The 14,726-nt window shown below is 45.8% G+C and overlaps 1 protein-coding gene across 6 annotated transcripts in view; it reads right to left on the bottom strand.

The window, feature by feature from the left end:
- The window catches only part of TBL1X (transducin beta like 1 X-linked), a 199,329-nt gene extending 185,973 nt beyond the window's left edge, over positions 1–13,356 (bottom strand). For 2 of the 6 annotated variants that reach the window (XM_084506646.1, XM_084506649.1), the window contains exon 1: positions 12,640–12,755. The gene's annotated coding sequence lies outside the window, so the exon portion shown is untranslated. Of the gene's footprint in view, positions 1–12,639; positions 12,811–13,266 lie in introns of those variants that run through there. The other 4 variants (XM_084506648.1, XM_084506647.1, XM_084506652.1 and 1 more) reach the window with 4 other exon arrangements.
- Positions 13,357–14,726: the final 1,370 nt, after the last annotated feature.

Here is a 14,726-nt window from a genome sequence, read left to right as displayed (position 1 = left end):
CCATTAAGTTGAATGTTACACCACATAAAACTGAACATATACTAGAAACAGACATAGTTACCTGTTTACTGTAAAGGCCCCAACACTTCAACACAGGCCATGCACCACCTTCAAGGTGCTACCCGTATTTTACATCGGCAAAATGTGAGGTGTTGCTTCCGAGGACCGAGACCAACTTTTGGCCTTTCGAGAAATGCATGACGGTAAAAAAAAAAAAACAAACACCTATATACATACTGGCAGTAATCACTTGGATGTTTGTTTAAAATACTTTTAAAAATGCAACTTCAAGTGAAAAAGAGGGAGATAATCTCCTGTTGTCAGAATTTTATGACGCACCCCTATATTTAGGCTCCTGAGCAATGGTAATTACTTATTACTTACTCAGGTGCTAAGCAGCCACTAATTCTCCTGATTTCAATCAGAGCTGTGTGTCCTCAAAGCTTCCGAACACCCAGCCCCCTATTTAGGTATCTATATATAAAAGTGCCGGCCTGTTAAAGCACCTGCTCTGCTCCTAAAAGTGTACTCAAGAAGGGAATACTACCATGCACTTATCCACCTTGCTGGTAGTCCAGCTGAAGTTGTCTACAGTTTTTCAGAAAATGGTTTAGTATTTTGATAATCCGGTTCGTTGACAGTCACAGCTAAGCAGAGTTTTAAGCAATTAGTTGCCTTTGGAAAAAAAAAAAAAAAAAAGAAAAATGCAGCCTGAGCTGTCTTTTGCACTGCATGTCCTAGGAAGGTCTTAAGACTGAAGGTAGCAGCTGTTATCTCAGTGGGACTGTCTTGTTTTTTGTGACATAATTATACACTAGTATTTCTGGAGGGCAAAAACTCTTGTTTTGGAAGCAGAAATAACAACAAGTTGAGCCACGTCAACTGCTGGAGTGACAAAGTGGCATTACTGCCCCACTTGGGAAACCAGTGATGGCATACGTAGCATACAGCTTTAAGAAACCCAAGCAAGCAAGCTTCAGGGAAGGAAATCACATGTATACAAACACTGATAATAAATAATAATAAACAGAAGGTCTGTTCATTACATTATGCAGAACCTGGAAGAAATCATTATTCATCTGCCTGCCTGCTCAGTCTGGATTTTAGTGTAGACTGCAGGAAATACTTTCCCATGGTCAAAAAATATAGGCATGCAGGTGGGTGACTGTGTATCTGATTTCATCAGAACTCAGAAACGTAAGTGCTGGGAACCGGAGTAACCAAATGAAAGACTACAAAGCAGACTAAACCCACCTCAAATTAGATGAAAAATGCACATAACGTGCACATGACATAGCAATCAGAAAAAGGGTCTCATTGTCAGCTCCTTGAGCCAAAAGATAAACATGGTGAAAATACAGAATCTAATTAGCAAAAATATTTTGATTATGTGGCTCTCTCTTTGGAACAAGCCAGCAAGAAGGAAGGAGTCAAATTTGACTTTGTCCTTTTACAGGCAATTCTTGAAGAAAGTGTAGCAATTGTCATAATCCTCAGTATTTCTAAAAATGTCATTCTAATTACAGTGATGTTAATCTTTATTCTTATGCACACGCTCAAAAATGTAAAATACGGTTTATTACATTTCAGCCTAAGAGATTAACACATTACTATTTATTTTTATTGGCAGTGTGCCCAAACACCCCAGATCTGCAAGGCTGATAGTGAAAAGGAAAATATTTCTGGCCTCAAAGAGAGCAGATCTATGGTTGCCTGGAATGTGTAAACAGCCAGAGCCTGCTTTACTTCCCACCCCCACTCTCACCTCCTCTACGTAACCTCCCAACGTCAACACGGAGAGCTGCCATCAAGCCAAGGAGAGAACAGAGAGGTGGTAACATCAAATAACAAAATTCCTGACATTCTGAGATGCAAGGGTTTGGATTTACTGAAATGTGATAGTACCACACAAATAGATCGAGACTAAAACAAAAACAATGCTGCATGAGACCAAAAAAAAAAAAGGAAAAAGAAAAGAAAAATCAGTTGAGCAGCAGTTGTTGCTACATGACAGACCTGGTAAACACAAACTAAAGGAATCCAAATGCTCCTGTGTATAGATCATTCTTTGTGCAACTAAAGATCAGCCAGATAGATCTGTGCTGTCAGAGAATACAGATCACAGCCCTACAAAACAGAAGGGTTATTAAAAAAAAAAAAAATCTACACAATGTAACAAAACTGATGCCAAAAATTAATGTTGGTATAAATTACCACCTGCAAAAACAAAGATTATTACTTGTGTACGATATATACACCCACAAAGTAGTAAGTCATAAAAAATAAGATATCATCACATCCTTTAGAAGCTTACAATATAATTAAATCAGTGTTTTTTAATCTCTTAAAATGTGTGGACCTATAAAGATACCTTGAATAGTGAATTTGAACAGAAGGACAATAGACTTCCTTTTTTTCCCCCCACAGATGTCTTAAAAAGTCTGTGTCCCCTAGAAGCTTGTAAGCTGTGGTTTGAAACTACAGATTTAGAGAACTGATAAATATTAGTGCTGTTATTTACCTAGTAGCTTTAGTCTTCAAAAAACAAACCAAGAATGCACAAAAATACCAGAAGACAACTATAACATTTGAGCAAATGTCTGCATGTGATGGGGAGCTCAGAAAACTGGAGAAAATAAAAAGGGAAAACTTGGGAAAAATTAATATATACCTATTTATACATATTATGGTGTAGAGTATAACGATGAAATACATTTTGATAATGTTGTTTACCAGTAATAGGTCAAACAGCTCTAACTTTGCCATTTTTATGAAAGCATTTGGCTAACATTCAAAAGAACACATCCATAGACTAATGAGGGTAAAATGCTGGCTCAAAGGAGACAGAAGCAAACGGTCTGTCAGTATAATATTTGCAAACTGTTGAAATCAATAATAAATTCAACCTAACCAAATGCAGTGCATACAAACAGAAATTAAAAGGCTGTGGCAATTGGCAAATACATAAACGATGTTTCAGGCCACAGGGCATGCTTTCTCACATACGTTAGCACGTTAAATAGGCTGGCAAGACATTCTCTCTGCTTGAGACACCAGGGAAGTAACCATATGCATTTCCGAAGACAAAAAGAACAATTAAGACAATGCTTAAAGTGCAAACAATTAGATATTTATGTAAAAAAGAACTATCTATAGAACATCCAAGTCATCAAAAATGTCCAAGTCATAAAATTTACTTCTAAAACTAGAGAATATAATGCTCTTTCTACCCAGTTTTCCACTGTTGACATATATAGAGCAGCTACCCCAGAGCAAACCAATAAGTAAAAAAGCCCACATACACCACATTGCCAATACACAGCCATACTCATTCTAGGCTTTTTTTTTTTTCCCCTTCACTTGGGAGCAGCAAATCATGTTTATTTCTATGGCCAACATCTCCCATGACAGATGAAGCACGGCGCCGTGCACTGCCAGGTTTCTGCCTTTAAGCACAGCCCAGCTGATGCCACCCCAGCCAGCAGCAGGATTGAGAGCTCAGCAAGGCTTTGCTGTGATGGCCTGGGTCAGCTGGCTGTGATCCATCTCAGGCTGCACAGAGCCACGCTGCTGAGACTGGTAGCAGCACGGGTTACAGAAGGCACTGCTTCTGTTACTGAGCAGATGCAAAAGATGCAGGGTGCTCTACTGCCAAGGGTGAAGCCTGGCTTGGGGTCCTCCCAGAGGGTATGATGCAGGTAACGCTTAGGCAAAGGTGTGCATCAGCTGCTGGGCTGTGTTGAGGGCTTCTGTTTTAACAGGTCACGGTCAGCAGAAGAGCTTTGAGACTACACACGATATGGATGGACAACAACAAGATCATCCTGCCAATGCTCACAAGGTGCTCGATGGGCGGCTGCTGCTAGAGTTTGAGACCTTTTGATGTGGGCTGGCCTGAAAAAACTACAGGCGCTTGTCTGAGAAAAGCCACAGGCTCTAATCACTGACCTAAGTTGGACATTTTCCAAAATACGTACTTAGAACCTCAAGCTGCTAAGTTTCACACTTTCTACTGCAAAATACTACACCTCTGAAAATGCTGAGATAAGTCAAGAGAGCTTTTGCACATTTTAAAGAAACTGGGCTCCAAATCTGGACTTCATGTTTGTCAGCCACACGAACTTCAAAGAACACCGTGAGGACTCAGGTAATAATGGTATTCAAAACAGATAATAGAAGTTATACTATATGAAAAAGACTACTTAATTAGGCTACAAGAGGAGGAAGGGACACTGCATTGCCTATTTCATTACCAGAATACTGACTTTCAGTGTAAAAGCTAAAAATCACGCGCACCATTACTCAGGCACTTTAAAAAAGACTGAAACACACTGACTTAACCAGTCAAGAATCTGTACTGTCATCATGTAAGGCTTGATCCTAGAAGTCTTCTGCATGTTGCCGAGGAAGTTTTTACAGTTTCAGACCATATCTATAACTGGATTTGTTGCATGTTCAGAACACAAATGTATGATCAACATGGCCCTTGCTAGCACTACCCACACACTGAGGAGCTGACAAAGAAAAATTGTGAAACATTAAAAGCCTCCAGTGAAATGAAATCTCTTAAACACCACTGGAAACTCCAATAGTCTTTAAGCAGATGAGGAAAAAAAGAATGAAAAAAAAAGTTTAAAAGCTGTTAAAAAAAAAGGTTGGAAAAACGCAACCGAGGTTTGTTCCACAGCAACCTAATACACTAAATTCAACTCTGTTAGCCAAGAACATAATTTACAGATTAACAAATTAAAACAATCATTACTTCTAACCCTGAACTCTTCAACAAAAGAGAAAACTTTTTTCATAATTTCCTTCTGATACTTCGCTATCCTAATTTATTTATAATTTGATGGAAAGTAAGATTGTACTATAGTAAGCAGAACTTGACATTCACACTTTTTAATAAACTAGATGTAAAATAAATTGTCAATGTATTTTGATCTATGAAATTTCTAAGAAAACATGAATAGAAACTTCATAGTAGTTCTGTAGGATGTCAGGCAGATAAATCATCACATTCCACTGAAATTATCTAACTGCAGAAAGGAGTGCCCTATCAATCCTCTTGTAAAGATATTAAGTAACATATTTTTCTTTTAACAGATACATATCCCAATTTACCAAAAAAAATCAAGGAATAAAGTTGTAGTTCCAAACAACCCCATGGTGATCTGAAGATAGTAGTAAGCAACTACAAAAATATGTATTTTAAAATATGTGCAGAAGACATGCTACTTTTATAATATGAGAAATTAATTTCATGCTATATGACATACAGCAGGTGTATAGATATATGTACATACACACCCACTAATAAGCACAACACAGCTTATCTACAAATCCACCATTCACTGAGTATGATCAAACTGACGGTGTATAATGGCATTAAACACATTGACATCAGAGAACACTGAACCCGTCCAGGTGTCAAAAGGTTTTTTTTTTTTTTTTTTTTTTTTTTTTTTAAATCCAGAATATATGCTGCTGGTAATGTCATAGACACCATGACGAATATACTTCTTACTCTAAGCAAAATTTAAATGAAAAAAAAATTATATACACATCAGTGATCACATATGCATACATACACATAAAGCGTTAAAAAACAAAGAAAAAACGGACACAAAAAGCCAGTGCTGTAACCACAAAATAACGTTGACATATTAGAAAATACCCACATAGTTTATATGCTACCATCATAATAGTGAAGAAATGCACTGGAATAAGTGCTCTAAAGATGTGTCATCCTAGCCAAGAAAAAAAATACAGTTCAAAACATTCCTAAAAATTTTTTGTTGGCTGCTTGACAGTCTGCAAGTTAAAACCAGTGGAGCCTGGCTTTTGAGGCAACCTCCTCCCACTCTTCCTCCTCTTCCTTGTAAACTGCCCGTCATGGCCTAAACTGCATTCTATTTTTTACCTAACCTCTACCCAGCACCACCAGACTACGTAGCAGATACATGACAGTGGTCCCCCAGACAAGCTGGCTTGATTCATCAGCAGTGAAAGTAATCATTACGTGAACGTTTCAGTCCATGCATTATACAGAGCTCACAATCACTGTTTTCTTCTTCTCCAGTATTGTATTTAGGGCCATCTTTTTCAGCTCGCCTTATGTTTTTTTTCTAAGCACATAAAATCCTGTGAGAATGAAGCTGGATGAATTTTTATGATACACTGTCATGCTCTGCTTTCAAATTAATTGGCTCATTTAAATTAACTGGTTATTTAAGACACTTACTGATACAAGCAGAAGCATCAGAGCCTAGGGTTTGCTTTTTTTTTTTTTTTGTAATATAAAAACAGATTCCCACAAATTCTTAATGAATTATATAGTAACAGCAGTACAAAATAGAAAGTACTAATGAAAATGGAATTAAAGAGACCTTCAGTACCTTTCACACAGAATGACAAAGTCTGTGTCCTGTGAACACCATGCCACATCATTAAAAATTCACCTGCTCCTGTTCTTTTCTTTCATTTCTGAGAACTGGATGGATGGGAAAGAAGATACGCTCCTCATTAGAATAATTCTCATGCCTGCCTTTTATCTATGCCTTCCAGCTTACATTATTTTAAGAGTAAAAATAAAAGAAGTAAACTATATTAACTACACAGAACTATACAAGCTTTTTTAAATGACTGAAAAAGGCAACAAAATTAAATCCAAAAAGTAAAAAACGGCAAAGTTAAACCAAAAGGAAAGAGAGTTGTGTACATATAATTGGCAATACCTTCTGAAAAATCAAAGGGATTTGGTGTGCTTCAATCAAGTCTACAATCACATTGCTTTCCTAGACGTCTAATTCCTACACGCGTATAAAGGGGTACAAGAAGAGTTAAGTTTGTTTTGTAACTGTAAAAAGCACCAGATAGATATATCCTTGGAAACTAATCCCCACAATATGAATAGGCACTGCCTGTGCTAGGATTCTCTGTCCTACCCTGTCAGCAAAGCTCAGCCCTATCTGCGAGGAATGCTAGGAAAGAGGGGAGTTCTGCCCCCATCTCTGCTGAGATCTGGGTTTGCATTTTACTTCTAGGAGTGACCAAAAACCAAATAGTGGACTAAAATAAGATTAAAATAATATTAAAATAACCAAGGAGGAAGAAATGAAGAGGTGATGACTGTGATGGCACCCCAGCCGCAGCCTCCCCGCCGGCCCTGGTCCGTGGGTGCAGGAGCACAGCGGCCGTGCCTGAGCTGGCCGCCTTCCAGCGAGCAGGTCGAGCACAGCAGCACAGCACACCGCCGCTCTGCCTCACCTCCACCTTCCCCACGGGCCTGACGGCCAGCCTGGCCCCGTCCCACACTCATCTCACTGCCTCTGCACCGCCCCGGGTGCTGCTGCTGGGTCTTGATATCCCTGCATATCCTGGTGAAGGGCCCGAGAGCATAACCATTGCACCGCAGCACATTTCTTCAGCCTCGGGACGGTTCCTTTTTTCTCTAAATCTGGGGGTTTTTGACTACCTTAAGGCTGTGTGTATGTAAGCACGTGCACGCAGAGAGGACAATTAGTTAGTTCATGTTAAATGATTAGTATTTGTGAAACCCGTTAACAATCCCAGCTGAGACTGCGTGCTAACACAAGTCTGAACCCTAATGGGTCTCTGGACGCACTCGTGACCTGCCAGCAGCGACCGGGCTGGAGACAACAAGCAACCTGTAGCTGCTGAACAACACCGAAGCTATCAGATGGCCGTAACAATTCGTAAGCGCAAGTTACCAACATACATGGATTTTCAAAAGCTCAGTTTTTGACTTAACATCTACCAACCATGCAGTGTGAAGGTCGGTTCTTTTGGAAGAACTTCTTCCCAGTGATTTTGCTGTCAGCTACTGGACCGTGGTCAAATCAGCACAGGCTCATCAGCGGACACTTCTAAGCATGAAAAACACACTAGCAGCCCTATCCACGTAAATCATAACAGTGCCACAGCATCCTTTCACTAGCGCTCCTATAACACGTGATTCTTCTGCTCGGACATATAAATCGTATGTAGTTGGCTTCGCTCTTGAGCTGGGGAGCACACCTTGCAGCCTGGGTTCAGTGGTAAGGGATTAACGAGGAGCCAACGGTGCTGCACAGCAAAATGCCCCAGAAACCAAAGTTGCACGCCCAGTGTAGTTTGCTGCCTTCAAAAAGAAGCACAACAAATGCATTATTCTGCAGAACGACAAAGGGAATCTATCCACCAAAAGAAAATCCTCTTTGTTTTCCCAAAGACAATGTCAAAGGATATTTTCCAAGTTTTTTAATGCCTAAGGGAAAAAAAAGTTGCTTCTTTGCTGTATCAATAATTTATTGTAGGTATGGAAAAGTTGTGTTACAGTAGGAAAGAAATAGAGTAAAGTCGCATTTGATGTTACCACATCTTTCCACCTAAGAAAATTACGGTTTCATATGATAGGACACATTCTGAACCCACAACATAACAGCAAGTTGAATGGTAACCAAGAATTAGGGGATCAAATGAGATTTAGGTCAAGTAAACGCAGCCGTGTTTTGAATGGCAGCAGACTGACGTATAGACCAACTGCTACGTATCAGCAGAGAATATTGCTTTTTAAAAAGCCTCGTTTCACCCTCCAATGGCAGTCAATAAAACTCAGCATTTAATTAGACAAAGGTATCATGATAAGCATACGTACATAATTACTGTGCATTATTAGCGCTGCTCGTTTGCTCAGAAGCAGCCACAAGCCTTATCACCTCAGGATCAAGAGGCGCAGCTCTGTCCACGTGCTCAGCGGGCTGCGTAACTTCTCGTAACCAGTGACTAAGGCTCAACACCCAAGCCAAACTGTATCCACGCAACGCGCTTATTAAGAATTGAAATAATTGCTTCTTCACACTACGGTACTACTGGCATGATTTTACACTGCGTGGCTACCGTAGGGTTTGGGGCATAAAGTTCTACTCTGCACAGATTAATGAATCTCCACACACTCTCCGATTTCAATAGGACAAGCAGACACATATTGATCGCCTGTATGACAAACAGAGAAGGTCAAGAAATGGGGTTAAACCCTGTGATGGCCCTTTTACTGCATAAAGTCCACAAAATGATAAAAATGGAAGCCAAACCACCAGCTGTGCCTAAGACCAAGCCTCTCTTCCTACCGCAGCCATGGTGGTAACCAAACATAACGGGTTTGGTGGCTGGGAGCTGGACAGGGCGTTATTGAGGCCTCACACGGGCTGCGCACATAACCATACGCTCTTTTCTCCTTAAGCAACAAATGAAGAAATCCGTCACTTCCTGCTGGAGCACAGCGCTTGAAGTCATCGATACCACTTCAACAAAATACAAACACGCACGAGAACGGTGATGCAAAATGCCTGTGCCCCTTAACAGGCAAAAAGTCATATAACCATAGTTCAACGTGCTTTCAGTCAAGCTTGCAGAATGTATTTTATGTATTTCCATGTAATTAACAAATATTAGTAGCCGTAATTTATTATTCTCTGTGTAGGATAAGATGCCTATACGAGAAAACAGGTAAGAAAGGATAGCCTTTTCTTATGAAATCAAACATCCTTTTCTGATTCCACCTAGTTTTCACCCAGTCCTAACTTGGAAAGGCTTCTTGTGTTGTTTTCCAAACAAAACACCATTCTTATCCAAAATTCCATGGTATTGACAGTCAGACTGCCACAGAAGAAAACAAATATATATTGAATATCTTATTCATTCATTCAAGATATATATAAGATATACCAAAGAAAAAAATAACCTAAAACCTGTTTCTCACCTTTGGACGTTAGTTGCAGTATTGTTAAAATGACCGATTTCTTGTTTAAGGAAGGCTGCTATTCCTGTGTGGAGCTGCAGTTCCAATGGTTTTGTTTAATTTCAACCAACTTGTCCAAGTAGGCCATTTGGTAGAAACCTATAAATGGCACCCAGGGGGTCTGGGCTCTTGCTGTAAAGAGGTCAGCTATTTCCTCCTAACTAAAAATAGGCAAGAGGAGGGAGGGAAAGAGGGAATGGAGTTTAATTTAGCAGCTGAAAAGGAGTTTACAAAATTACTTCCATCTTGCCTCATAATGAAGATTATGAAAAAGAATCTGCCCTCAAGAGTTACAAAACCTTGCTGTTTTTACAGGCAGGCTGGTGCATATAACATGAACTAATACCACGAACCCAAGGAGTAGCAGTGAAGGGACGGCAGGGTCAGGCCTGCACGTTGCAAAGGTGAGAAGTGGCCACAGCCCGGCTGCATGGAGCAATCCGATCCTTTACCTCCACATGGCACCTCCCGGTGCGAACAACTCTCCTCTCGCCTTCCAGACGAGGTCCTAGGCTGTTGTCCAGCAGATCGGGCACCACGATCAGCTGCTGCTCCCTGGAGCCTGTTTTTTCCACCATTTACCTTCCCGGTTTTCTGTCTCTCTCACTTACTCCAATTACAACCTTTCCAGGATAACAACTGTCATCTAGGATATTCCCAACACGGCCCTGACTTGAATGGGGGCCCCTTGGCACTACTAAAATATAAACAACATCAGTTCAGGACAAACTACAGCACGAATTCTAGCACTGAACTTTAAAAGCTGTCAACAGAAAACAGCAAGAGCACACCGAAGCACGCCAGCTATAGCCCTGGGACAGGTTTCCCAGCCTGATCTCCGAGATGAACCCAATTCAGAACACCACCAAGTCCTGAGCGCATCTCACGACGGGCTTGTATCACCTACCAAGAAGCAACAGCCCATCCGCACTTGAGGACGTTCTCATCGATACCTTCCATGCTCAAGGACAGAGGCCTTCAATAGCTGCTGCTACCGGAGGGTCTCACTCAGCTGAGGAGCTCTCCCAGGGGGCTGGCACACTGCATTTACCAAGCGGCCAACAGGTCCACCTCCAGCCGTGCTGCCATGGGAATGGGAAAAGCCTATCCGCAAAGAAACGGGAGGGCACAAACTGGGAAAACTGGCAGAGCAGAAGCCTTATGATTTTAAGTGCAGACAAAATCCCATCTCTAGCAATAATTTAAATTACTTTTGCTCTTTGATACTCTTCCTGTTGAGCACAGGGGATACTCGCCACCCGCTGAATAGAACAAGGGGCGCAATTCGCTGGCCGTAACAGCGAGCAGTGCACGCAGCTCATTGCCTGTGCTGTGACAGGCATCGGACACTGAAGTTGTCTTACTTCATCCAGAGCAGGAGGGCAAAGGCTGTATTCAGGTACAACTTATTTGCGGGGGGAAGGAGGGAGCGTCCTATGAGACTCTCGGACAGTTGTGTAGTTGGCAGCGCTCACATGCGCACAAAGTTCTTAACCCCCTTTCCTTACAAAAAGGATGCTGAAGGGTGAAAAACCAACCATGGCTGCTCCCTAGGTCACTGAAGGTGTTAAACAGAAACAAGGAACAGCAGTTTGCTCAAATCTCTAACGTTTTACTGTTGTCGCATGCAGCCCAAGAAAGGTTTAATGTACTTTTAAGGTGATAGCATCCTCCCCCTCTAGCACTCTTTTTTTCCCTCCCACCCCCTCCCCAAACCCTCTGTGGGAGAGCTTCCCTTTTCTACTACTACAACCGTCATTGAGGCGTTGCAATTATGATCTGTAATTGTTAAAAACGTAAACAAACACCACCAAAACACACCAAGACAACCCCACTCTGTTGCCAACCGTATCAGCTATCTCAGAAGGAAGGTATTTACTTCAAACCCTGCCGGGTGTCCCTGTGTCGGATGGCACACTACCTGCAGGGCAGGAAAGGCCTGAGCCCAGCACATGCAGTCACACGGTGAGCAAGGTGTGTTATGTTAAATCTGGTACTTGCCACACGGGCAAGCTGTTAAAGGATTGCTAAGGAAGAAAGATGCAACACATTGGTCACCAGCAAAGTCCTCGTATTCATTACCTACAGTCAGAGTCCCCTCCAGCACAACATACTTTCACACTACCAGCCTAAAACATCAGACCCGAAATTTTAACCTGGCACTCCATTTTACTCCGACCATCCCTGACAGGGCGCTCTTTCCACCGAGCTCCCTGCAGCATTACCCGGGGACGTGTCCCTGCTCCTACAACACGCAACGAGGCGCACCAGGACGGCCGCTCGCCCTCCCCACACCCCTCTCTGAGCCTCGCACGGCTGGACCCTCGTGGCGCAGCGCAGGAGGCACGCTGCGACGGCGGCGGCGACGCGAGGGCAGCCGGACGCCCACTTGGAGAAATTAATAACCGAGCCCAACTTTTAGGGTGTGGCTTTGTTGTTGTTGTGTGTTTGGTGGTTTTTTTTTTTTTTCCCTCCCTCCCCTCCCAGCGCCGGGCAGGATGCCTCCTGGGGAGCCAGGTCAGGGGTCACCGCCCGTGCACCGCGCTCCCCGCACGCTCACCCCCGCAGCACCGAGGCTGTCCCGGGGGGTGTGGTGGAGGGGGCACAGGGCGGAGAGGTGCCCCCAGCCGCAGCTCCGGCCGCGCTGCCCCTGCTCCCTGCTCCCCGCTCCCTGCTCCCCGTCCCCTCCGCACTTGGCAGGCGTGCAACAGGTCCGTGCCCCCCCCGGCCTCCCCGCACCGCTGCCGGGGGGAGCCCGGGGCCGGGTGTGCGTGCGTATATGTGTGTATAAGTGTGTATATGTGCGTGTGTGTGTGTGAGAGCGGCGGGTTTTTACCTACTTGGAAGTAAACTTGGCGGTGCCGGAGCCGGGCTGCGCTCGCTGCCTGCCGCCGCTCCGCGCCCTGGCGATGAATGGGCTCCCCTCCCCCAGCGGCCGGCAGCGGCAGCCTCGCGTTTTTCCTCCCTCTCGGCGCTTCGCCCGCCTGCCCCCAGCCGGGACGGGACGGGACGGGACGGGGAAGGGGGGGGGGGCAAAGCACACGGCCGGGGCCGGTGTCTGGGCGGCGGGGAGACGGTGGGGGGGTAGGGGGGGATATGGGGGGGGGGGTAGGGGGGGATATGGGGGGGGGGTGTGGGGTTGGGGGCAGGCTGAGGCGCAGCGCAGCCCCCGGCTGGCAGGAGGCAGCCCCCGCACGTTTTGCCGCAATAAAAGCCAGGAGTAAATAAAAATAAATAATAAAATAATAATAATAATAATGGAAATAACGAAGCGAGGAGCGCGCCCGAAACTTGGCTGAGGGCTGCGGGGGGGGGGGGGGGGGGCGCGGAGCCGCCGCACGGGCGAGGGGCGCGGCGGGGCCCCGGGAGAGGAGGAGGAGGAGGAGGAGGAGGAAGGGGATGGGGATGGGGATGGGGGGGTGCAGCCGTCCCCTCCCCGAGCCGGGGCGCCGCGGGCAGGGACTCACCTGGCGCTGCGGGCAGGGGCCGGGCGGCGGCTGCCCTCACTTGCCGCGCATGGTGCAGCTCGCGGGTCCCGGCCGGGCTGCCGGCAGCCTGCTGCCCCCCCCCCTTCCTCCACCACCACCACCGCCGCCGCCGCCTCCTCCTCCTCCTCCTCCTCCTCCCCCCCGGCGCACACGGCCGGCACACGAGGGAGCCCCGGCGGGCGGGCGGGCAGGGGGGCGAGGAAACTTTGGGGGCGGAATGGCGGCCGGGGGGGGGGGGGGAGGGGGGAGGGGGGCAGGGGGCAGCGGGCAGGCACCGCCTGTGGCCGTGTGCCCCCGCCGGCAGCCCCCCCACCAGAAATAGATAAATTTAAATTGAATCGAACCGAATCGAAGGGAATTGGAGTTAAACCGGCTGCCCCCTCCCCCACCCCGCTCCCCTCCCCCCCTCACACACACACAGACCGGCCGCCCGTTAACCGCCAACCGCCCGCCGGCGGCCGTTAGCGGCGGGCCTCCGCGTACACCCCCCCCATATATATATATATATCTCTATATATGTACATATAAGGTGTGTGCATACATCTATTTCTGCCTAAATTCATTTATTGATGTCTCTATTTTATTTATTTATGCGCACGCAGCGGGGGCTGGGGCACGGCCCGCCCGCTGCCCCCCCCACCCCCTCCCCTCCCCTCCCCTCCCGTCCCGTCCCCTCCCCTCCCCCCGCCGGCTCCTTTCCGCCGGGCGGGTCACGTGGGCTCCCTTCGGCCTGCCCGGCCACCCCGCGCCGAGACCCAACAACACGCTGACGTCACCGCCCTACCGCCCGGCGCCGAGTAGCTGCGCACGCCAAATGGGCCCTGAGGGCCGCGGGGGTGCCCCTGGGCCCCTCGGTGCCGTAACGGGGCGGCCACAGGCAGGGGCTGCGTCCCACGGGAAATGTCCCGCGCTATCAGCGATTAAAGGCAGGGCTGGGCTGTGCTGTGCTGGGCCGCCGGTGCCTCCTGCTGTGTGTTTGACTCTTTCTGTCTTTGCCCCCCCACCGTGGTTTTCCACCCCCCGACTGCACAAATGGCACCAAGTCCCCTTCAGTGAGCCAGACATTTAGAAATAAACAAGCGCTTCCACTCGTATGTAGGCATTGGTAATAAAAATCTCCTCACAAAAGTGACAGAAATACAGATCAGTTATTTGGTCCTGTTATAAACTGTAAAAAATAAAATAAAAATGAACTCGTGACATTTTTAGGAGAATTGGTATAAAAACGTCTGATATGACAGCGAAAACTGACCTGGAGCTTCACCTTGGGTAGACTGTTTGGGTACAGCTGCGACACGTAACTCCTGTGTTGTAATCCACGGATATTCTCTAAACTGAGAGGTGGCACGTCAGGCACCGGGCCTGTAACGCTTATGAGAGCTTTCTTGTTATGAGTTGTCCCGTCAGACGGCCTGTGTTGGGCAACCAAAGACTCTTAG

This window comes from Aythya ferina (genome assembly GCF_964211825.1).
Source record: "Aythya ferina genome assembly, chromosome: 1".
Lineage (NCBI taxonomy): Eukaryota > Metazoa > Chordata > Aves > Anseriformes > Anatidae > Aythya > Aythya ferina.
The sequence above is the reverse complement of the archived record's forward strand: the minus strand, read 5'-3'. Positions and strand labels throughout refer to the sequence as shown.